At 40.1% G+C, this 9,716-nt stretch overlaps 1 pseudogene; it reads left to right on the top strand.

Annotated features, from left to right (window-relative positions):
- Positions 1-2,525: 2,525 nt before the first annotated feature.
- LOC128579539 (uncharacterized) lies at positions 2,526-2,633 on the top strand (annotated as a pseudogene).
- Positions 2,634-9,716: the final 7,083 nt, after the last annotated feature.

Genomic DNA, 9,716 nt, shown 5'->3' with positions numbered 1-9,716 from the left:
TCTTGTGTTTGATTTCTGCATTTCTGAGAAAATGGAAGAATCGCATTAAATTAGAAAATACCTGTGCCTAGAACATATAAGAAACTCTCAGAAATTAATATTAAGAAAAAACCCCAATATATAAAATGGATGAAATATTTGAATAAACACTTTACAAAAGAACATATCCGGGTGGTAATTTAAGCACAAAAAAGGACACTCCACACTGTTACTTAGAAATGTTGTGTTTCAACTGTGCTGGTGTTTCCATGACTACGTGTTTGACAGAACTCATAAACCTGAACACCTAAAAAGCATGATGTTTCCTATTTGTAAGTGATGCCTCCAAAAACCTGACTCTAAGGAAAAACTATCAATACAAAGCGAACATAATCCTAAGAGGATGGCATAAATCAATGTATTATTTTAAATACTGAATAAGATAAAGAATAACAAGCATTCGTCTTGCCTTTCTTATATGAATGGCACCACCGAACAACTAACTCAGAGATCAGAAGCATTTCAACAGCACTCTAATAAATGATAGAATCAGACTGTTAACACTTTACAAGCCCAGTGGATTAATAGACACAAACATTAAGCAGGAATAGTGAGGGCATCCCAGGAGCAGAGGCAGAGGGAAGCTTCCTCCTGCTGAAGGAGCGTCGCCCAGAGGCAGTGCTGCCAAAGGAATGGAACGAGAGACAGCTCGGTCTCTGCGACCGGCTGCTGCTTTCACAGGAGTGAGGAAGGCAGAGGTGAGGAAGGCCTGCAGGAAGAGTGTGCAGCAGCAACCCCGAGAAAAAGGCGGGAGCAATTCTCAGCTTTTGAGATAAATAAGTGGAAACTAAATGCAACGTTCCAACTTACATTCGTACAACAATAGAAAGAAATATTATTCTCCTTTTACCCGTTAGCTCTCTGTAACATGCACATGTAGTAAAGTCCAAAGCAAGTCTGTACCTATTTTCCCTTTCAACAGCCCGTGTCCGTTACAGAGCTTCTCGGCTTTTCCCTTTGACCTGGCCGTATCCTCCAAAATTGCTGGTTTATTTGAACGCTCCACTGGGTGAGACATTTTCAAAATATTTGAAACTATTTAAGGTTTCCAAATAATAATTTTTTTAAGTTCTTTTCTTTTTTTTATTAAATCATAACTGTGTACATTAATGCATTTATGGTGTACGATGTGCTGATTTTATATACAAATTTGGATATTACGCAGCCATAAAAAAAGATGGAGACTTTACCTCTTTTATGTTTACATGGATGGAGCTGGAACATATTCTTCTAATTAAAGTATCCCATTCTTGAGCTACTTTGTTAAGTATCCCATTCTTGAGATACTTTAATAAGAAGAATATGTTCCAACATCCAAATTGTATATAAAATCAGCACATTATACCCCATAAAATTATTCTTCTTAGTAAAGTATTTCAGGAATGAAAAAAAAAAATATCCAATGTACTCAGTACTACTATAAAATCAATTTATAATCACTCACACTTTCATATGAGAGATGAATCACAACTATAGCCCAGGATGAAGAAGGGAAGGGGAGGGAGAGGGGAAGGGAGGGGGAGGTTCAATAGAGGGAGGGTTAAAGGTGGAACCACACCTGTGGAGCATATTGCAAGGGTACAAGTCAAATCTATCAAGTATTGAACACAAATGTCTTAACATTGTGATTAAGCAAATGAAGTGAAAGCTATGTTAATTTAAAAAAAAGAATGAAGAAAAAGTGTCCAATGTACTCAGTACTATTATGAAACCAATATATAATCACCCACACTTTCTTACTAATGATAAAAGTCTTTTTAAGGAACTATCAGTCAAATACCTACTAGAGCAATGATTTTCTTTTTTTTTTTTTTTAACTTTTTATTGTTAGGGATTCATTGAGGGTACAATAAGCCAGGTTACACTGATTGCAATTGTTAGGTAAAGTCCCTCTTGCAATCATATTGTGTCCTAGGAGGATCTTAGGTGTGCCTCGAAATTTTTGAAAATCATTAATTAAATTGTTTTCAAAAGAAGTTTAAAACACGGTAAGTATATTTGTTGTTTTATTCTTTCTTTGACTGACATAATTTAAGTGTACTATGGAAGTTTAATACAGGTTCAAGCATGCTACAAGATTAAACAGGTTGAAGAACACTGGGCTAGAGGCTTAGCCCATGATGTCCTCTTTGACATCAAGTCTAAAGAATTGATCTCATAGAAAGCTGGTTACCAGAGCCCAGGGAGGGTAGAGGGGAGGGCAGATAGGAAGACATAGGTCAATTGGGTATAAAGGGCCACGTAGATGGGAAGGTAAGTTCTGGGGTTTTACCTCATAGAAGAGTAACCGCGTTTAACACCATTGTACTGCACATTCCCAAATGGCTACAAGAGGGGCTTTCAAATGTTCTTACCACAAATAAATGTAAATGTATGAGGTGATGGGCATGCTCAAAACCCTGATTTGATTACTACACCATGTATGCATCTATTGTAACATCACACTCTGCCCATAAATATGTGGAATTATTATATGTCTATTAAAACATAATTATTTCACATGGAATCTTCAACCACCTGCAAGAGCAACTTGGAGAGGCTGGCAGGCCAGGTCGGCCCTGTACCTGCAAATGCCACCCACCTTTCCTCCAGTGTTTCATTAAAAAAGGGGAAAAAGTTTTAAAAAGAAAAGTTATTCAATGTAAAGGAGTCTCAGTTTGTTCTGAAATCTGCCCCAGTGAAATGCCACCACTGAACCCACTGAAACCCCTGAGACTGTCTTGATTCTCCCTCTGTCTCCCCCCACCCCACCTTCGTCACTGTCCTGTGACACCACAGCTTTTATATAACCGAAGTTCATTCACCACACTTTCCCTCTTTCCTGAGTTTATTCCACATGTCTACAGATGACAAGTTATCTACAGTAGCTGAAACGACTTACCTCTAAAATGTCCTCCAATCTTAAATTTTTGTATTTAAAGGAAGATTTTTACACCCTGTGAATTATCTTCAACTTCACCAAAGAGGAGAACTGTGGGGGAGGGTGGATCCTACAGCAGGGTCTAAAACCCCTGGGTCTGCGTCCTATTTATCTTGGGCTGAAAACAGTGTCAAATTCCCCTTAACCAGAGTCTGGCTATTGATAAAATGGGAGTCCTTGTTATAGTTAAAATATTTCACCTGATACTGATTCCAGGGTGTTTAGAGAACTGTGACAGTGTTTAATTTTATAATAATGCCTGCTATTGTCCCTTTCTCCCAAAATTGCTATCACGAACTCTTCAGACTGTATAATTAATAGCACTTACCAGCTGATTGTTGGCCAGGCATTGCCTGAAAGGTTTTATATGGGGCAGCGCCTGTGGCTCAGTGAGTGGGGCGCCAGCCCCATATGCCGAGGGTGGCGGGTTCGAACCCAGCCCCGGCCAAATTGCAAAAAAAAATAGCCGGGCGTTGTGGCGGGCGCCTGTAGTCCCAGCTGCTCGGGAGGCTGAGGCAAGAGAATCGCGTAAGCCCAAGAGTTGGAGGTTGCTGTGAGCTGCGTGACGCCACGGCACTCTACCTGAGGGGCGGTACAGTGAGACTCTGTCTCTACAAAAAAAAAAAAAAAAAGAAAGGTTTTATATGAATTATCATATTTAATTCTCAGACAACCATGAATTTCCATATATTTCATTTTTTGACAGAGAAATGAACTGTGGTAATCCATGCAAAGTCATTTAAATAGCTAACAAGCAGGACTGAGTTTAGCGCCAAGTCTGGGCTTCTCCAGAGCCCACCTCCTTAACAATGCAGTTTGTCTCCCAAGGCGCAGGCTCTGCAGCTCTGTTTAAATCAGTTCTGAAGCTGCCTCTGTGGTGGATTATCCTCAGAAAATACAGCTTCATGAAAGCCAAATACAGCTCACCCTACCAAGGTGTACGATATTGCAGATGAAGAGTGGAAAGGCCACTCTCTCTGATTTTCAATTGTAGCTGTTCACTTGGAGTGGAGAAAGCAAAGCACCACTTGTGACTGGCTGTCCCCACCCAATGGGGCTGCTGCATGAGGTCTGAGCTCTCCGATTAGCCCAGGGCTGAGAGTCAGGAGAATTGAGGAGAGGAAGGCAATGGGAAGTTTGAATTCTTTTTTTTTTTTTTCTAAAGTTAATTGTTCTTAAATTTTAGGTTAATATGGAAGCACATGCAATTAGGTTACATAGTTTTCTTTTGTAAGGTAAAAGTCCAAACCACAAAAGGTAAGGTTTGTGCCCTTCACCCAGGAAGTGTGCGCGTCACCATGGGAAGAATGCATTGGTGAGAATTTACCCCTACCCCTTATTTGAATTTAATTGAGATCGTCTCTTACGTGAGCATGTAGTTGTTAATCTACTGGTTCTAATTAAGTACCAGTACGTGTGTGCTTGTTTCTCCATTCTTGGGATACTTTTCTTAAGAGAACGTTCTCTAAACCCATCCAGGGTGTTACAAAGGTACAAATCTCTGTCTTTTTGTGGCTGCATGATATTCCCTGGTATACATATACCACAGTTTGTTAATCCACTCATGTGTTGAAGGGCACCTGTGTTGTTTCCACATCTTTACAATTGTGACTAATGCTTCTGTGGACATTCAAGTGCAAATGTCCTTATGGTAAAATTGCTTTTTTTGTTTTGAGTAAATATCTAATAATGGGATTTCAGGATCAAATGCAACTTCTACTTTTAGTTCTTAGAGGAATCTCCCTAGTCCTTTCCACAGAGGCTGTGCAGGAGTGTTCCCATCTCTCTGTACCCAGGCCAGCATCTGTTGCTTTGATTTTGTGATGTGGGCCATTCTCTCGGAGTCTAGGTGAGGTCTCAAAACGGCTTCGATTTGCATTTCCCTGATGATTAGGGATGATAAGCATCTCTTCATGCATTTGTTGGCCATTCATCTGTCCTCATAAGAAAAGTTTATATTCATACATCTTGCCTGGTTTTTTTATGGGGTTAACTAATCTTTTTTTTTATTATTATTAAATCATAGCTGTGTACATTAACGCGATGGTTTAACTAATCTTTTCCTGTTGATCTGCTTGAGTTCTTTGTCGACTCTGGTTATTAGCCCTTTTTTGGATTCATAGCATGCAAATAGCTCCTTTCATTCCGCAGCTCCTCTCTTTGCATTGTTGATGTTGTATTTAACTGTTAAGAAGCTCTGTAACTTAATGAAGGCAGAATATGATTGTCTTAACACAATAACTAAGAAAATGCCAGGAATGCTGTGTTAACCAATGTGATGAAAATGTGTCGAACTGTTTATAAAACCAGTGTATGGTGCCCCATGATCGCATTACTGTGCACAGCTATGATCTAATACTAATAAAAAATAAATATATAAATAAATAAATAAAGGAAGCTTTGTAACTTGATCAGGTCCCATTTATTTTATTTGTGTTGTGGCTGAGATTGCCAGCCATTCTTTCCTTAGGCCAAGAAGATTAAGAGTTTTCTCCCACTTTCATCCACAGTTTTTATACTTTTGTGTCTTAGATTAAAATCTTTAATCCACAGTGAGTTAATTTCTGTAAGTGGTGACAGATGCAGGCCCAGTTGCATTCCTCACAACTGATTCACCACTTCTCACAGCACCATTTATTGGATAGGGTTTTCTTTCCCCAGTGTATGCTTTTTTTTTTTTTTTTTTTTTTTTTGCTTTGTTAGAGATCAGATGGTGACGTGAGGAGGTTTCCTCTCCAGGTCATGAAGTTTGAGTTCTCATTCCCACACTCTCAGAACATCCTGAAGCCATCATGCAGACAGTGTTTGCACCTTATTTCTCCTGTGGGGTAACATGTGGATTGGGAGCAGCAAGAGGGGACACAGTAGCAAACCATGGAGTTCAGCCAAAGTTTTGCTTCTGCAAATTACACTGAGTGGGAGTCAAGTCATCAAGTCATCTTGGACGGGTGGAAGTAAATCATTACTGGATGAATTGCTTCTGAAGGGATGGGAGATTTCATGTTTCTCCAGTTTGTAGGCAAGAAAAGCTTTGTTAGTGATGCATTGGGGGGCTTTTAATATGTTCTGTGAACCCCCCAGGTGGTAATTCTGTACATAATAGCAAATAAAATTATTGACCTTGGGGATTTAGTCTGTGTTACTATTAAATCACTTTCATGCTATTGCTTTAGGGAGGGTCCAAAAGTCCTTTCCTGTGTTTTTGATAGATCCCTTTCCCCCAATCATACTGTATTTTCCTTTAAAATTATTGCCTATATTGCTAGTGCTGGGAAACATTATATATGAGTAAAAGCTTCCCAGTTTCCCATAGCCAACTTTTCTTTCTGTTGGAATAGTCTGGTGTGATAAGCAGTAAAAAGCAATGTGATCCATTGAGAATACAGAATAAAGTCACCCCAATCCATCCTGATTTTTAGTATCAAGGTATAGGTGGAAAGAAAGGTCTCTATTCCTTTTCCCACAAAGTAATGTGCCACGTCCTGTGGACCTTGCTCAGAAACTGTCTAGAGGACAGAGGCTGCTTCAGCATTTGTTGGCATGAGCGAGGGTTGGTCCCCTTTTGTCTAGCCTGGAAATGCTGCAGTGGGTCTGCACAGAACATTAAAATCAGAAGGATATGAAGTGTGAGTTCCTTTCCCTAATCTACCACTGGTTTTCACCTCAATCATTCTCTGACACAGAACATCTGTTCAGGAGCTGGTTGGTCCCCACTTCACCCCCCCCAACAGTCTCCCCAGTGGGAGAACAACAGACCTGCCTCTGCACCAGCCCAAAAGAAGCCCAGAGAATTTTCTTTTAGCAGGTGCTCCCTGAACTACCATTAGTGTGATAACAAAGTAGAGAGAGAGAAAGACAAAGGGAGAGAGCCACAAACCATAACTGCTTCCTGAGCCTCCAAACTTCATTAGTCAGTGTTGTGACTGATACTGAAGTCCATGATTTTCATGAGACAGATGTGTTATTTAGCGTAATTTGCAGAGGGTTTCACACCACAGCGAAGAATAATTCATACATAATGAAAAACATTAAAATATCCAAATAATCAGTGTAAAAGCTGCCGTTTCTGTCACTAAAAATTGTCAAAAATAAAAACAAATAAGAAAAATATGAAGGAGCTCTAAAGCTCCACTTTATTCCATTCTTTTAAAGGTAACTTTCACATCCTGATTGGAATCAGAATTCCTAGAAATGCAGCCTGGATACAGACAACGCGAAAGACGAACTCTAATCCCATCATGATGAGCGGGGGCCATAAGGCGAGCCCCGTCTGTCTGCTGAGGGAGCAAGGACAGATTCACCTGCCGTACCAGGGGACAGGCCAGGTGCATGCTGGGTCCTCATAGAGCTCATGATAGGAAGGTAATGCCCTGGATTGCTAAAGCGCCAATGACCCTCACACAGGACACTGCAGGACATACACATAGCTGCAGTTGCTTCTGTGCTGCACCTGCTGAACAGCCAGATGTGGCCTCCAGGCTCACGTGACCTGAGATCAGTCTCTACCACAGCATCTACTCCATCGCCCCAGAATTGTGAAAGGCCCAGGGTGCAACCTCGAAGCTGACTGAGTGTCATGGTGCGCATGCACCACAAAGTTTCTGATGAAAGCCATGAGCCTCCCTTCCAAAGAGGGAGAGATGCTGGTCCTGTGTGCTGTATTTGTGAAGAAATACCAGAGAGGGGAGGAGATGTCCGCAAGCCTTGGGCCTCGTGATCTGGAGTAACCAGGAGATGGGTTCGCTGCGCAGAGAGAGAGGAAACTAGCATTATATTAGTCACCACATGTCCCAGAAGTGACAGACCCTCTGAGTCTGATTTCTCATTTAATCCTCACTGCAGTCTTTAGACGTGGGCTGTACTATCTGTCTGTGCCCACTGAGGAAACCGAGATTCTGAGACTCTGCAGCTTTCCCCTAACTCTCAGCTAGGAGGTGACAGAGGGCAGGTCCAAATCATGGTCCACCCTGGAGTCTGAGCTCTTCTACACATTGTATTTCCCTCTGTGAGGACACAGTGAAGGTTAAGCCTCCTTGGAGTCCTTTCCCCAGCGATCCAGACTTTATCTGTAGAACCTCAACTGTTTCAACTACATTCAATACACAAGATATTCATGGGAAGGAAGGAAGGAAAAAAGGAAGGAAGTTAGTTTGCGAGCCCTACTCACGCTGCACCTCCCAGCATCAGATACTGCCTTTCTTTCTCGTTTTACTGATACTGGCAGGTGTTCCCATTGATGAACGTCTTTTCTAATGTTTTTGGCCCCATGAATGTTCTCTTTTGTGAAGTATCTGTTCAAATCTTTTGCCAGATTTATTAGCTCTTCTGCTTTTATTTAAGTAAATTGGTGTGTATGAGCCCTTTTTCAAATATATGTATTGCAAATATCTTTTCACAGTTTGTGATGTGTATAAATGCTGTAAATAATGTCTTTGATGAATATAAGTTCATAATTTTAACACAGCCTGGTTTATTGCTATTTCATCCTGTAGGGATAGTTTTTCATCTGTGTCTATTCTCTTTGAAGAAATCTTTACTGGGAGATGTCTATGGCTCAAAGGAGTGGGGTGCTGGCCCCACATACCAGAGGTGGCAGGTTCAAACCCGGCCCCAGCCGAAAAAAAAAAAAAAAAAAAAAAAACTGCAAGAAAAATAAAAGAAAAGAAAAAAAAAAGAAATCTTTGCTGACTTCAATGTCTTGAAGATTTCTCCTTATTTTTTTCTGAAAAAATTTATTATTTTATTTCTACTTCCTAAGGCTATATCTGAAGTTGATTTTTGTATATAATTTTATGTAGGTAGTCAACACTTTTTATTTCCATATGGACAGCCAATTACATCAAATCTATTTTTTTCAAAATGCTTTCTTTCCCTAACTGCAAAGCTGAGTCTTAAATCACAAGATCATATATGGGTGAGTTACTTCTGAGCCTTCTATTCTATTCCATTGATGTATTGGCCATAATTACTATAGCTTCATAATAAATCATTATATTTGACTATTTAAGCTCTTGTTTGTCCTTATCCAAAATTGCCTTTTCTGGTCCTGATCTGAATTATGTTTTAATAGGACAATATAGATGTCATGATTATAGAATTGGAGTAAAGGAAACAACTGAAGAACAGGAATATTGGTGAGAAGCACCATCTGCAGATAAGAGAGGATGGCTTGGACAGGGTATAGTGATGCAGACACTGGCAGTGGATGGATTTTGGAAACACCTTGGAATCATAGCAACAGGGTTTGCTGATGGATGGGATGTGGACAAGTAAAGATTTTGCAGAGTGGGGCCGAGCAAAGAGATGGATGGAGATGTCATTTATTGAGGTTTGGATGACTTAAAGAAGGATATCAAAAATTTCCATTTTGAACATCTAAAATTTGAAATACAGGTGCAAATGATGAGTAGGAAGGTGAGTATCGAAGTCTTGAATTCCCAGATGGAGCAAGACATTTAGGCATTTACAGAGTAAGAAAAGGATTAAAAGCCATGAGCTCTGTTAAAACAGGTGCTAACTCCAGAAAACTAGTAGTCATGCTGACTCACCCTTTCTCTCATCCCTGCATATCCAGGGTATCCCTACTTTTCACCCCTATTTGCAAACTGTCTTCTGCATTGACAGGATTACATAAACATTTTCTTTAAAGGGCCAAGAAGTAAATATTTTAGACTTTTATAGTAACCTGTGGTCTCTGTTGCCTAGTTTTTCTTTTTTACAACATTTGAAAAATGTAAAAACCATTTTTATGTCTCTG

Source organism: Nycticebus coucang, unplaced genomic scaffold (assembly GCF_027406575.1).
Source record: "Nycticebus coucang isolate mNycCou1 unplaced genomic scaffold, mNycCou1.pri scaffold_64, whole genome shotgun sequence".
NCBI lineage: Eukaryota > Metazoa > Chordata > Mammalia > Primates > Lorisidae > Nycticebus > Nycticebus coucang.
Note: the sequence above shows the minus strand (reverse complement) of the source record. Positions and strands in the feature narration are given on the sequence as shown.